Source organism: Trachymyrmex septentrionalis, unplaced genomic scaffold (assembly GCF_001594115.1).
Source record: "Trachymyrmex septentrionalis isolate Tsep2-gDNA-1 unplaced genomic scaffold, Tsep1.0 scaffold60, whole genome shotgun sequence".
NCBI lineage: Eukaryota > Metazoa > Arthropoda > Insecta > Hymenoptera > Formicidae > Trachymyrmex > Trachymyrmex septentrionalis.
The window spans coordinates 1,334,967-1,350,189 of NW_017305779.1; the positions used below are offsets into that span (position 1 = coordinate 1,334,967).

The following is a 15,223-nucleotide window of genomic DNA, read 5'->3' on the forward strand; positions in this document are numbered from 1 at the left end:
CGGTGATGTGCCTCCCCTTTCCCTTCCTCCGTTCCGGTTTGCCCTCCCGGCTGGCGCGCAACACCCTCACGGCATCAACCCGGCGCGACGCGGCGCCCGTTGGCGTCATAACGGGTGGCCAGATAGAAAGAAGTCGCTGATGCTCCGCTCCGATCGATCGCCGCACGAACGGCGGACTCCCTGACGCTTTCGGGACGATAACCTTGATCTTGATCCGTAAATTTCGGTGCTATCGCCGTACCATACGTCATCGGATTAATGTTAGAGAGAGAGGAGAGAGAGAGAGAGAGAGAGAGAGAGAGAGAGAGAGAGAGAGAGAGATGTGCGTTAGATAAGTTGGAAAATTTGCAACAAAATTAGAAAATACGTCTCTTTCTTTTATACGCGAGAACAGGGCTTTCTTAGGTGCACGCATACAGTGACCATCATATTTTCTTAGACCCGGTTTTTCGTCATCCAGTTTAGACTTAATCTTACATATGAAAATCACGTTTTTCTAGTTACAACCAATCACTAAACTGATGATTTTGTTATAATAACTTTAAAACTCAGTTTTTCTTTATCTGATTAACTTGTAGTTGAGCTTAATGATTTTCACCCAAATAGACGTCATCCAGAACATCATCATAGATGAATCATCATAGATGTTAAACCTAACCTAACCGCAAGTTAACGAGAAAATGAAAAACTGTGCCATAGAGAAAATAAATAATAAATCTGAAATTTTAGAACTTTATTCCTAAACATTTTCAAACTAGTTTGCGATTATCAGAAGTCTGTGCATTAATTTCTGAAAATTTTTTGCACAATATATCTGAGATAATTTCCAAGTAAGCACGAGTCATCACAACATCAAAATGATGATTATTAAGAGTCACTTCTTAATCAATCACGACTTACTTTGATGATATTTTAATATTATTGTGTCTTTATTGTTCTGCTTGAGCTAATATTGCCTTTGCATGAAACTAAATTTGTTGGTTGTTTCTAAAATTTGCTTATTAATACATTATAATGCTAATTAGAGTAGAATTTCTCGCAATATTATTAAAATTGAGTTTAAAAAAAAATAAATAAATGTAAAAAACAGCTGCCTGAAATAAAAGACTATTCTTTCTTTACAATAAAAAATGTATGGCCACTGTAGTAAAATATTTTTTTTCTGAAAAAAAAAAAACGATTTTCGATATTGCGTTGCGATAAACTGATAGAGTCAACATTATTGCTCTTTATCGATAAATATATGCTGCAAATACATTTTGCGCGACGCCTCGCGATAAATAATGCAAAGCCGAAAGCGGCAGCTGTGGGACAATCGGACGTAAAACCGTAACCAATTATAGACGAACACAGGTTGCATACCATAACCTATGATACACTGTAGTTTGCGACGAATCAATAAAATATCCATCTATTATAACGGTAAAACGTGACGCCTCTTATCACATATTGTTTCCTAGAAGCTATTTTAGTTCGCTCGACGCATTCGACGCAGTCAAATTCGCGTGATGTATTATTTTCCGAAATAGAACTTCCCTAAATATTATTATTGCTCTCTTTCACAAAATGTATAAAGTGTACTTCGAAAGCTGCAATTGTTCAAAGGAAAATACAAAAATATAGAAATTAAACGTAAAATGTAAATGAGATGTATTTAGTAGGATGTAAAATGAGTCTATTCTTATTTAGAAAATATACATAAATTCATAAGATTAAATAATATATTCATAAAATAAATTCATGTACCAAATAAATTTATAAAATTGAATTTATTATATTTCGTAAATAAGAATAGACTCATTTTGCACTCTACTAACTGCGCTTGACTCTCATTTGCCCTGTACATTTTGCCCTTAACTCTCCATTGGACATTTTCATCCTTGCAATTGCAACCTGGATCTCTGAATTTTAATGCAGATTTTTATATTGTTCTGTACTGCATAAAAATCTAAAAAAAATTCTTACATACTTGTGAAAGCTTAACGAGTTTTCACTGCTACAGAAGTTAGATTGTACTTTATTCATTTTTTATATTTAAATTTATCTACCAGAATACATAATAAAAAGATAAGAATAATTGTATCTTCTCTAAAGAAAAGATAATTGTATCTTTAAAGCCTAATATATATTACCGGTGCAAAAACACAACTTTTTTATTTATTTTAAATTCTGATAAATTTAAAAATTAATTTTTAATTTTAAAATTAATAACTAAATTAATATTTTCTTAAATTAATATAGCATATTATGCAAAAATATACTTTAAATATATTTTATTGCAAAGCACTATTTATCTTGTTAATTATTCGGGAGATCAAATTAATTGACTTTTGCGCGAGGAATATCTCGTAGCATTTCAATTTTCTCAGCTGGATATGCACGAAATAGAAAAACTTTATTCAATTATTCTAAATAGTATTATTCATTCTCTCTTTCGTTGGAGAGAGAGAGAGAGAGAGAGAGAGAGAGAGATCATATCAAGAAAAGATTAAACGTATTAGAGAAAATTAACTGTATTAAAAAAATGTTCTACAATGTGAGTAATTGGAAATGTGAATCATTTATCTATAACACGTGTGTGCATGTTGAAAAAAGAAACAATGAGCGTGAAAACCTCGGGGATGTGGACGCCAGGTGAGGATATAAGAGATAATGAGGAAAAGTATGCCGGTTGCGAGGGAGAGAATCTTTTACATTCGTGAGAAAATTTTCTACACGCAGTAGTTTTCCCCGTTTGTGTGGAGATCGCGGTTTTGCTTTTCTTTCATTGGGCGTTCATATAACGACGTTTGTGTGCTTTCTTATTCTATATGTCCGTGTCGTAATTCAACCATAATGTGTAACTCGTATCTACATTCTCTACATATCATTTGTTAATCATATAAAATTATCGTGCACAGTAAAATCCGTTTTATACCTGGGTTTAAATCAGTCCACTCAAGTCCTCGTTGAATTTTTAACATATCCGAGTGTTAATTTAACATAATGCAATTTAAAAAATGTTGTTTAAATATTTCATGTTAAATTGATATTCAACATTTTTTTACTGCCAAAATAACACAATTATGAACAAATAACATAAAAATAATGCATTTTAAAACGTAAATTCTAAAATAATTGAATAAAATACATGTTAATTCGACATATAAATGTTAATGTAATTAAAAAAATATTCTTCCACAATTTTCTTACGAATTATGTCAGTGTTACACTTTTATGTTAATTTTTTTACATAATATTTGTATTACTTTTAACATATTCATCGTGTATTAAATTAACATAGAAATCTGAGTGAACTGTTTTGGAATACGTGAAATTTAACACATATTTTCCAACTATGTAGCTCGTATTACATTAGCGAAAAACGCGATATAATAGAAACATTACATAATTGAAAGTGATGAGCTGTAGGTACGATTGCGAGAAAGCGCTTGAAAATATCGTGGAATCGCCTTGTATATGCGTGTCGAATATAAATTAATGAAAACATTTTGCACCAGTTCGTTATATAAAGATTATTATGTAGGAAGAGAGCTTTTGCTAGAAATCAAAGTAAACGTTCGCAACAGATGTAATGTGGTAATGCGCGGTGAAATTTACATTGCGTAAACGTACTTGCCTGTGCTCACAGCAATTCATCCTAAATACACCATGATACACGAAATTTATTTCCATCACGCAACAAATTTTTATTAAGAGAGAGAACAAATAAGTTCTTCGTGCAGATCAATTTTTCAAGAGATTCTCATGTGCTTTTCAGTTTCAGCATTATTTCATAAAATATAAGAGAAAACACTATTAAGACAAGTAGATTATTTCACGGAAGGGAGAATATTTCACAGGGCTGACACTCATGAGAAAACAGCTTCGAGGTAGCCGGGAAGGAGACAAACAGCCTAAGTTTCTTTTTCACGGGTTTAAGGGGTCTGTTATATTGCACGGCAGTTGCGAGAAGCGTCGTTTGAAATGAGGCGAATCAATTACCGGGGATGGAAAAAAAAATCGGCGTAGCACAGTTGCAAACGAATAAGCGGCAAAAATACCCGGTAATGGCGGGACGACGAAAAGGCGATGACAAATGAAAGCCGAACACCTTATTCTTTATTCGCGAGGAACAGTATTTGCGCAGAAAGAGAAAAGTATCTCCATCGTATCATTGTATTATTCTGATATAACGCGTATTGTTTGCATTTACACAAATTGTTTTTTCCTTAATGAAGAATAACTTGACAATTATTAACTGTTCGTTATTTTAACGATTGACAATTTTTGTATTTTAAATCTTAAGTTGTCGAAAAAACAGGAATTTGGAGAAGCGACTTTGCTTTCTAAAATTCTGTGCGTTTTTAAAAAGTCCAAGTTCGCATGACAGATAGATGAGCTGTCATTAAGTTTTGTCACGCGTTCGACTTTCCAATCATCATCGATTAGAAATCACCAAGATAGAAACATTGCAACCATTAAACACTTTTACGAGCACTGGCGGCTTTTTCATTTAACTGCAAGCATTGCACGTATATAATTACGAGTGTCTTTCATTTGTATACACAGAGATGACATTAACCTTTTCACGATAATACGACACTAAGTATTTATTCAAGATTAAATATTCTACAAAATATAATAATAATAATTTATTTATATAAACATGTTCATCTTTATTCGTACCGTAATAATATCTACGTACCCTTTCAAGTTGGTCAAAATAAATACGTTATATAATGATAGTACGTCGTTGTAATTTTAAAAAATTGTGTAGGTATGTAAAATCGTTTTATCGAAATATGTATAGTGATGCATGTATTCCGCATTTTTCAATTACACGTCGCATTTCCATCGCGCTATAAATCTACATTGTTATAAATCAATCAATAAAAATAAAATATAAAAAAAATTAAATATTAGAGAATTAAGTCAAATTATAATCGTTAATCATTCTATCAAATTGAACATTGCAAACAATACACAAACGAATATTGAACGGATGAGCATCGTTAAGTAATGAATACCAATAAAGATACTATTCGTTTTATTGCCGGATATATGCTCGTATTTGTTCATTTCAAAACGTCATTTCAAAAGAATCAGCGAGGGTTCATTCCTGGAATGAAATCTCGAATATCAAATTCTGGTCCCAAAAGAATTCTTTAAGAATTCTGAAGAAAAGTAAACTTTGTGATGTGAGATTCACCGATTTATAAAGATAAAATAAATAGTTTGACATGTTTTCTTTGAAATTTTCGACAAACTGGAGGTCTTTGTATATATTTTTTACATCTGTTACATTGATCGCTTTAGAGACTTTTTTCCGTGATGGAAGTTGATCCCAAAAAATTCCTCTTTGTGCGACTCAAAACTCTTTCGTAGTAAATTCACAGATACTCTGAAATCGTAAATTTTATCGACACCACGATTGGCGATAAATATCGATATTCGTCCGACCAACGTATCCGACTTAAGGAAACGTCAGTAAATTTAGTAGAGTTTTGAAATATCATTCCGCGTGCTTTCACCAAGTGAGAAGAAATTTCTAGAAATTTTCCTCGTAAACCTGTTAATACTGAACAAATTTTGCAGAAATTTTTACAATTTGCTATAATATATTAATACTGTAAAATTATTAGCGTCCTAATTCGATGTCCTGTGTGAAGCATATTTTAAAGATAAAAAGAAAAAAAGAATCGTCGTAAATTGAATGAACTTTTCTAGGGCTAGAATGTCTATTGAAATCTTTTGATCCGCACGAAAAATCCTTTTCCCTTTAATTGAAAATCTTTTGTTAGCAAGATACGGTAAAATATTCAGTGTCATAAGATATATATACATATATGATTATAGTTGTGAAGGAACATCCCGGCGTTAAATTATGACACTCGTAACGAGTTTTTGCCACCATCGGAATGGCTTATGGCCCTGAGTCCCGGTCGAGCACAGCAAGGGGCACCTGCTCCGGATCCGAAAGACGTTACACGCAACGAACATACCCTGCGTATTTTCTCTGGTCGGTTACATTCCGTTTCGTTCCGGGCAAACGGGTACAAAGAACAGCGGTTCTCAACTCGGCATTCTTAACAATCAGAGTTACGAAAGACGTCACGTGGAAAAGTGGCGCGAAAATAATTGCAGATTGAAAAATCCCGCGAGACAAAAATATTTCTTAAATACAAAATTTATATGTTAATTGCGTCATTTATACAATTCCTTTAGCGTGCTCTTGTTGCCTTGCGATTACGAGTGTGACGCTTGTGACCATTTCTAACAATGTAGATTCATTTTAATCTTTATTCAACTTCTCTTCATCTTTCTCTAATTCTTAGAACTAGAAAAATATATAAAGAATAAATTGAACTGAGATTAAAATTAAATTAGTAGAAACAAGCATAAGTCTGTTTTTTTTTTTTAGCTAAACTAATGTAAACTTTTGGAACTCAAAGTTAAATAGGTATATATTTAATATTTTGCAAAAGCGAGAAAGAAAGTTCTAGTGCAGTCTAGTGGAAAAAAAAGCAGACCTGCTATGTTATGTATATATGAAAGGTACTTCCTTTATATTGTCACGCAAAAATTGAATTTTGATTGCCTACTTCGACTTTTAACTTTGTAATTTTATTGCTCTTCGGCAAATATAGACAGAGATTAAAACGTCGAGAAATACTTGTCCACTGACTGATTCAATTACATTTTTTAAAATCGATGGGATTTTTTTCTGGCCTTTTTCAATCAATATTTTCTCTATCATACTATAATCGGCGTGTGCTACGAACCGATACGAGTAAACAGCTGACTTTTCGGGAAAGCAGCTGCCTGATAGATAATATTTACTCATTCGCACGAGTTCCGCCAAGTCTTTCCTTTTAGAAGCTTCATTTAATGACAGTTGCTACAACCAATCATTATTTATTTGAAAAAAAATAACTGGCCTTCAGACAGAAATTATTGTTTGACACGTGTAACGTTAAAAAATGCCACGTTTTATTGGAAAGTTTTAATATCAAGAAGAGACTCATTGACAAATGTGGTAAAGTTGTACTCGTCGTGGAGATATAGGCGTTCATATCGGCTTTACTTTTGGAATTGGCCTTGCAAAATGAAAGGCAGACTTGGGCTCGTCGCATCCTCTCAAGTCCGCCTTTCCGCTTATGGATGCCGTCGGGACGCCTGGAACCGGCGCGACGTGCGCCACGCCGGAAAACAGCTGACTTGTACTTTTTCGTTGAAGGAGCAGCTGGTTGGCCAGTCCACGAGCTAAGAGCCGTCTGCGTTCCTTATACCGGGTGTGTCTTTCATCAGCCAATAACTAAGTACGCCAGAGTTCGTTTCAAAATAATTATACGAGTGACACAACGCGAATTGTTCTCTGATAAAAAAAATATAATAACTGACGAGACATTAATACGATGAACAAAAGAAATCGTTATCGCTTCAAACATCTGTAAACTTACACGCAATTATTCAAATTTCTTATTGTTGCAATTGAATTCGATATCATTTCATTATTTGGCATCAAGAAATGTAAAAGAAATTTCTCCAGATGCTGTAATTCATGATTGTTATAAAAAAGAATCAAATTATCGTCAAGAAATCTACCATTTTAATAAGTTGAATTACAGTACATCACGTTAAAATATAAAGTATCGGCACCGCCGATATATTGCGATAATATCGCGGTAATTAGGACATAATTAATGAACAGCACGTTGAGTATGTATATATATATATATATATATCGCCAATTACCTAAGCCCACATACAACAATGAAGAAAGTTAATGTATTGAACACTCTTAAAGATGTATGAAACAAGTACTATCGCCTATCAGCAACAATTACAAGAATTCTCCACTTTCAATCGATATTTCCGCGTGATGCCCCATTAGGGCATTTTCCCGAGTATATTTAACTGTAAAAGAAAAAAGAATTTACCGCCGGTCCATTACCTTCCGCGATATTACGAGTAATAGAAAGTACTGTAGATGGTAAAGGCCACAAAAAAACTTGAACCCGTTTGTTACCATCGTGTGCATGAATGCCTCCTGAATACTATAAGAGAAGTTTACCTTTGATGTTACTGTCAATATAATGCATCGAACCGGCACGATAAACCGACTCTCAGAAGAATTTTGCGTCGTGCTAAATCGGTCGTAAATTAAATCTCTCACTGAAAAAGAGAGTCTGATAATAGCGACTAAATGTTGAGTAAAATAATTTAAATCAAACTCGGTTAATATAACCAAAAATAATTTTAATACTTTTAATTAAATGGAACAAGGCTCAGTTTGTTAAAAATCGAAAGAGTAGATAAAAGATTATGAATCTAAACAGTTTAGACTCGCAGTCTTTTATCTACTCTTTCGATTTTTAATACTTTTCTAAATAATTATTAAGTATTATCCAAATAATATAACCAACCATTTAGTAATACTTAATAAATATTTAGAAAAGTATTAAAATCATTTTTTGTTATATTAATCCTTTCAGACTTTGCGTACATTGTAATGTACATTCAAATTTAAAGACATTATCCGTTGAATTATACAATTCTATTGATATCATCTGAGGTCTGATATACATAGCAATACACGTTGAAAAAAATAGTCAAAATTTTGGAAAAAATTAATAATTTAGTACAAATTACTTATTAAAGTGCACATGAATTGAGAGATCTTTTAAAAAATTTTTTAACATGGCTCCAAATAAAATCAAATCTGAAACCAAACATTTGATTAAAATTACTTCATTAAATTTTTGACAGCTATTATCAGACTCCTTTTTTCAGTGTGACTTGGCATTGATTAACGAGATAAAGCAGCAGATCAATATTTAAAATCAATCCGGAAAATTGGAGAGGGACTGGATCACATTCGATTGAATGATACCTACTGAATCGTCAATATGATGCGACAAGTTTTCCAACCGGAAAATTTGCTGGAAAGTTTCCAGCTGGAAGCTCGTTAATATTGCGACCTTGTTCATCTAACTAATATGCGCACCACCAATAATGCCGCAGATACATTTTCGTTTCGCATGGAATTAGTGCGTAGGCTTGTTATAGACAGGTCGATGATCAAAGAGTTGGGGAAAGTACCAGGCGCAGCATGAGCATTCACGCCGACGAGTTGAGTTCACCATCGTCTGATGTAATCACGCAATTAAAATAAGACTCAGTAATTCCAAGAAAATGCTCAAGCAAGAAAATGAGAACGATTAATCCGACCCGCGCTTCGCTCCTCTTCGAATGTCTTCTCGCGTCGGCACATCATGTCCGAAAGAATCACGGGATTTATTCACGTATAGATTCGCGAATGAATGGAGTAGAATGAACGTATCGAAGAAGTAGGACGCGCTGACGAATGGGCGCAAAATTACGTGGCTGAATGGCTGGAAAATTGTGCAGATCTTGGTAATATCGAATAATGGTTAACTGAATCAATTGCCTTTATATATATCAACAGAGAGAATTTGATAAATGAACCGAAATAACAAACACGCAAGCAGTACATTTGCACTTGCGCTCCATAATAATATAATTATTTGACAAAAAACGAATGAGAAAAATATATACAAAAAACTGCTTACAAATTATCAAAGAGCATCATTGTAATTCTCTGTTCTTCAAGAAAATGTGTGTTTGAATAAAAAATTTACAAATAAAAAATTTCCACCAAAAGTGAATCTTTTTTCAATAAATTTATTCAATTAAAAATATATCTGATATCAAAAGTTAAAACTTAACGCTTCAAATATTCACCTTTTATATATTTATCGAGTAATTTATCAATTAGCACGATACTTCAAACAAATTCAGTTCAGACCAGATGCTGTACACCCGAATGCAATAAAATTCTGTTTTAAAGAGTTATTAATTTATGCTCGATTGTCACAAAGTCCAATCTATTCCAACCACCCGCAATAATCTTTGCCGAGCTTTTGATTCATATTCCAATAAAAATGGAAATTCTTGGTACACGTTTTACGTCACGTCTCCATCCTCGTCTAAGCTTTTCTTAAATTTATATAATGCAAACGACAAACTTTAATCGTCCTGACAATTCGACCAAAAGCTTTCCAATTTGCGATGGTATGGAAAGTATGAGATGACGATGTAAACCACATGAATGGATTATTGATTATCGTTTCTCCGAATAATTCTTTGTTTGATTTGCAAGGACTACTTTTATATTACCTAAATCATTTCATCGAATCCGTCCGTCACAATTAAGTACAACTTTAAATAGCAATTTCGTTATTCTATATAATATATTGTATACACAGTTACATATAAGTTTTTGCGCGCAAAAAACTGTATCAATATATATGTATATATTATATAAAATCTTTTCCGAAATAAAATTTACAGACATTTATGTAGAGAATGTTTCATAAATATCTCGTCAATTAAATTTCAATCTTTCTATGATCTTTTTCCATTTCTTCTCTGCAAATGCATTTACAAGAATATAATTTACAAGAATATAATTAGCGAATTTTTTAATATTACCGAAGTATCGATTACATAAGTTTTAACGAGTAACACAAATTGATTTCAGCAATTTGTACGGCAAACCGGTTAACAGTAATTGATTTCGATAAATTGAATAGCAAACCACTAACGAAAATTTTACTTCGGACTCAATCATACATTTAATACTGAAAGTTTATAATGTTAGCATAAATAGAGGTTTCAAATTAACTTGTCATTGAAGAAATTCATAGCGAGATTGTGTTTACTTAGAAATGTCAACGATTAAATTACGTTGACAATTTACGATTAGTCAAAATGAAAATTGTCAATGCATGTTTTACGAGACTGCAAATTAATTCATTAAATTTTTACGATAGCTAAATATATCTTCCTGACGTAATTGCCAATAAAAATGACATTTTATATATAGATAATGAACGACATAATTAAGAACTTCCTTAATACATATAATTTAATTTAAATAATTATATTTAAAAAAGTACAAATTGCGATTATTTTGTTTGACGTAAAAATATGTCAAAATTAAATCTATTGATGAAATTACTATATAGTTATATATAGTATGAAATAAATAACAATTTTAAATTAAAGAATTGATAGGAAGGCATATATTTTTTATACTATTATACTCTAATATACTTCCAATATAAAAATCCGATAATTAATATTTTATATAAATTAAAAAAATATCGTTATATTAGTAGTATTATTTTAATTAAAAATAATCTTGTTAATTCAATAATAAAAAAAATTTTATTAAAATAAAAATATGACGTATTTTTTTCATTAATAGTATTATTGAATTAACAAAATTGTTTTCAATAAAAATAATGTTGTTGACATAACATCATTTTTCTCAGAGAATGAGAAACGCTTATATTCGGATAAATATATATAAGCATTAAGAAAGTAGAATTAATATAAATTAAAAATAGAAATATCGAATACGGCAATTATTCAATCAATTAACAATCGATTGTCGTTAAGTATTTACAAGTCTTAAATGCGAGCGAAAAAACAATCATTCGATTCAAACGGTTTTTCTTCAAGGTCATAGCGAGTCTTAGGAAGAGTTTTATGAGAAAAAAAGAAAAGTAAAAGGGAGATTGTGACGTATCGGTGAGAGCGAAAGCGACCATGCTGCTTTGACGATTTTTCTCGCCACGGAAACGTACCAAGGTTACGTCGATGCTTTGTTGCGTCTCGTGCCTCGAGCGTCGATTTCTCGTGCGAGTCGTTACATTAAAAATCGCACCTTACAAAAATAGCCATCATTACGTAATACGGATAACAACAATCAGACAGACATAAATCCATGATCGTTAATCATCCGACTCGGGAATTTATTTAGAATTCATTTAGTATTAATTTTAAACGATAACATTTGACCACCTGCGGTCCAACTCTTTAAGACGAATTTGGAAGAGGAACAACTTGCTGATAAGTTTGTATAGATAAAACTCATCTAACAATTCTGTTTGATCTCAAGTTTACAAAGATTATAAATAATGATAAACAAATATATGCTACGTCCAGTAAATATTAAAGAAACGATTCCTCGTGAGAAAAAAAAACCAAGTATATATAAAGAATATAAAGTAAGTTTTTCTGTGAGATTGCGTGGATTCTTTTCAAAAAAATTGATTATTCAGATAAAAATAACGTTCGTTCATTTATACGTAAACACTTGTTGAAACAATCTATTGACTGATAGCAAAATATTCTTCACATCTGACTTTAGAATTTGTTTATGTGCGATCATATTGCGGGATACCGATAACGTTGTTAGTTCATTAATCTCCCAAAATAGTAAGATACATCAATCGCAATACACTTCTAGAATTCGGAGTAATATCTCAACTAATTAATTATCATAGCGCATAACGTTAATTTTTAACCCAAATCACTAATCACAATTAAAGTATTTTTACATCTCTAGCAGCAAAAAAATGTGAATTTTAAAATATTGTTTTGTTTGGGTGTTCAATATATTTCCTTCTATTTTTAATAACTTCCTTTATAAATCTTTAAATATATAATTTGATTGAAAATTCGCAATAAAAAAGCGTTAGATAAACCTTTATTGAAATCCTATCATAAGCTACTTCACGTGTTTATTTTATTTAATAATTTATTTCATTTGTATTTATTTTTTCAGAAACTTGTGATTAAATCCATAATTCATAAATACTAATAAATCAGAAAACAATCAATATACAATATATTATGTAATAAGTTAATAAGTAATTTTAATTACAGTGTAAAAACACTCCAAATAAGTGTACGTAAAAAAAACTACTTGCGGATTAACAAAGTAAATTAAATAAGTATACAGATACCCTAAAAAAATTTATTTCTATAGTTATATCTTTCAATACTACATAGTTTTACATACAGAGTTTTACATTATTTATATCCTTTTAAGATATAGAAGAATATAAAAATAATAAACTTTAAAACTTCTAGGCAATAATTTTTATTTTCAACTTTCCAGAATAAGGTTTTTAAGATAATTGTGCGTGGGGTGCTGTGGCCATCTACCTATTTAAAGGTTAATATGAGGACAAATAGATTTACGCTCGAAAAACTTAAGAGTTCATAATTGCTTTTCTCATACAATCGATAAGAACTCACTTTCTATTCTTTTTACTCTATTTTTCCACGAGAAATCACCTCGCCGATTCATACCGCAGATTACTGGACACAACCTGTGCAACAAACTTATCGCCAACCCATTGGAGACTCTCTTTCCCGTATCTACTTTCGTTCTAAAGCGCGTCCGACGAAAAACCGTAATAAAAAAAAAGATAATTTCCAGGATCTTTCTGCGTCCCTTCCCGCGAATGTCTCGGGCCGTAATTTCTTCGGGGTGTGCCACGACCGGCAGCAACAGCCGGCTGTCTCGACCGATTTTACGCCGAACCTCCTGCCATGACCGTAAAAGCGCGCGCGGGAGACGCAGTCCGAGGCGAGTAACCGAGGCGATTTTTTCGTGTACGCACTGCGCCGCGCCGGTTGCGTGCGTACACGCACAAACACAAGAGAAGCGAGAACGAGGACGACGAGAGAGAAGCGTTTATCGCCTACCTCCCGCACACATGTTGAAGAGATTAAGGCTTTTTACCCGATTTCTCTCCTCATGCAAGCCGGCCGCTCCAAATCGTCCTCGTCGTTCTCTGCATGGACACCGAGGAAGATGCGCTCCTCGCTATAAAGTTCCTATTAGACGTAAAAGTCTGGCCAATCTTGTCCTATTTTTGATTGACTGCTTTCAGCAGACTCAATTCAGCAGACAGTTGAGTGAGTGATCGATTGATGTATTCTTTTAGATTTAAAAGTTTGATAGGATAATCTAGAAGAATACATTACGCTGAAAGAAAAGATTAGCTACTGCAGCAAGTTAGATGGTAAAATATAGCATAGCATTTTTAATTGGCTGCAGCAGTCAATTTTTGGTTGCGTTAGTCAATCGAAATCCTATACTGACATTGCGGATAAGCTAACACAATCAAAAAGTTCACTGCAGCAAACAAAAATTGACTGTTACAGCCAATTAAAAATGCTATGCCATATTTTACTATCTAATTTGCTGCAGCAGCCAATCGTTTCTTTCAGTGTAATAATAATGAACCACTCACTCAACTCTTGAATCTGCTAACCACAGCTACTGGCTGCGTTCAGCAGAGAAGACTAATCAGTTAGCACTTAATGATTCTTTAATATTATATGATCGGTTCTTACCTTTAGTTCTTCGCTGAATCTAAGTGTAGGAACCAATTATATTAAAGAATCACTAAACGCTAACTGATTAATTTTTTCTGCTGAAAGCCATTAGCATGATGAAAAATGACGGGACAAACCAGACGATAACTGAGCACGTGAAAAAATTGAAAAGCAGGTATGCGAAACACCTTGATGCACATGTATGTGTATATTTTTAATGAAATTAGAATCCTAGAAGATTGGCCACTCTTCTAGGGATACTAGTCCTTGGAATTCGCGGTTGATGGAAAGTTTCGTTCGTTTTCGCTATATTTATTTGCGTACTCACCAATACGGCTGTCACTCGCAATCGTCCGCACTGTCGGCGTGACTTCGGGATCCAAATCGAATAGGAACTTCGAGATTACGTACCTGTAATCGACAGACGAGTCTTTGTCAATACGCTGCGCTCCGAAAAGTCTTTGGATTGATATTGAACATATCTCTCGAATCGACGAGAAATATCAACACGGTTTGAAATCAAGCGCGAACGAGCTTAGAAATCGTGATTTACATATATGCGTGCTCGCGTACGAAACGATTACGTTTAAAGATCCGGTTTTTCATTTTCTGCTTAACTTGAGGTTGGACTTGCGTCCATTTCTAACGTAGTTTAACTTTAATCTCGATTTAACTTACTTCTTATCTTGTTTTAATCTAATTCTATGAAATCTGTAGTTACATCAGTTGGTTCTTATTTCAAGATCATCTTAAAGACCACTATACACGCTTTCCGTAGCCAATTAGAGCAGAAAATTTTTTATAATTCTTGACTATATTTGGCTAATTCTTACGGTATGTCTTATACTTGTTTCTACCAATGTAGTTTAATTTTAATTTTTAAGACTTAATTAACTCTTCTCATCTTTTTCTAACTCTAAGAATTAAAAAAGAATCAAGAGTAAATTGAACCGAGATTGAAGTTAATCTACATTGATAGAAACGCACATTACGAGAGCGTGTTCGAAAACATTATCCG

General features: G+C 32.8%; 1 protein-coding gene across 1 annotated transcript in view; it reads right to left on the reverse strand.

Annotated features, from left to right (window-relative positions):
• The window catches only part of LOC108752621 (brain tumor protein), a 69,055-nt gene extending 54,481 nt beyond the window's left edge, over positions 1-14,574 (reverse strand). The window contains exon 1 of the mRNA XM_018493589.1: positions 14,534-14,574. The gene's annotated coding sequence lies outside the window, so the exon portion shown is untranslated. The remainder of the gene's footprint in view (positions 1-14,533) is intronic.
• Positions 14,575-15,223: the final 649 nt, after the last annotated feature.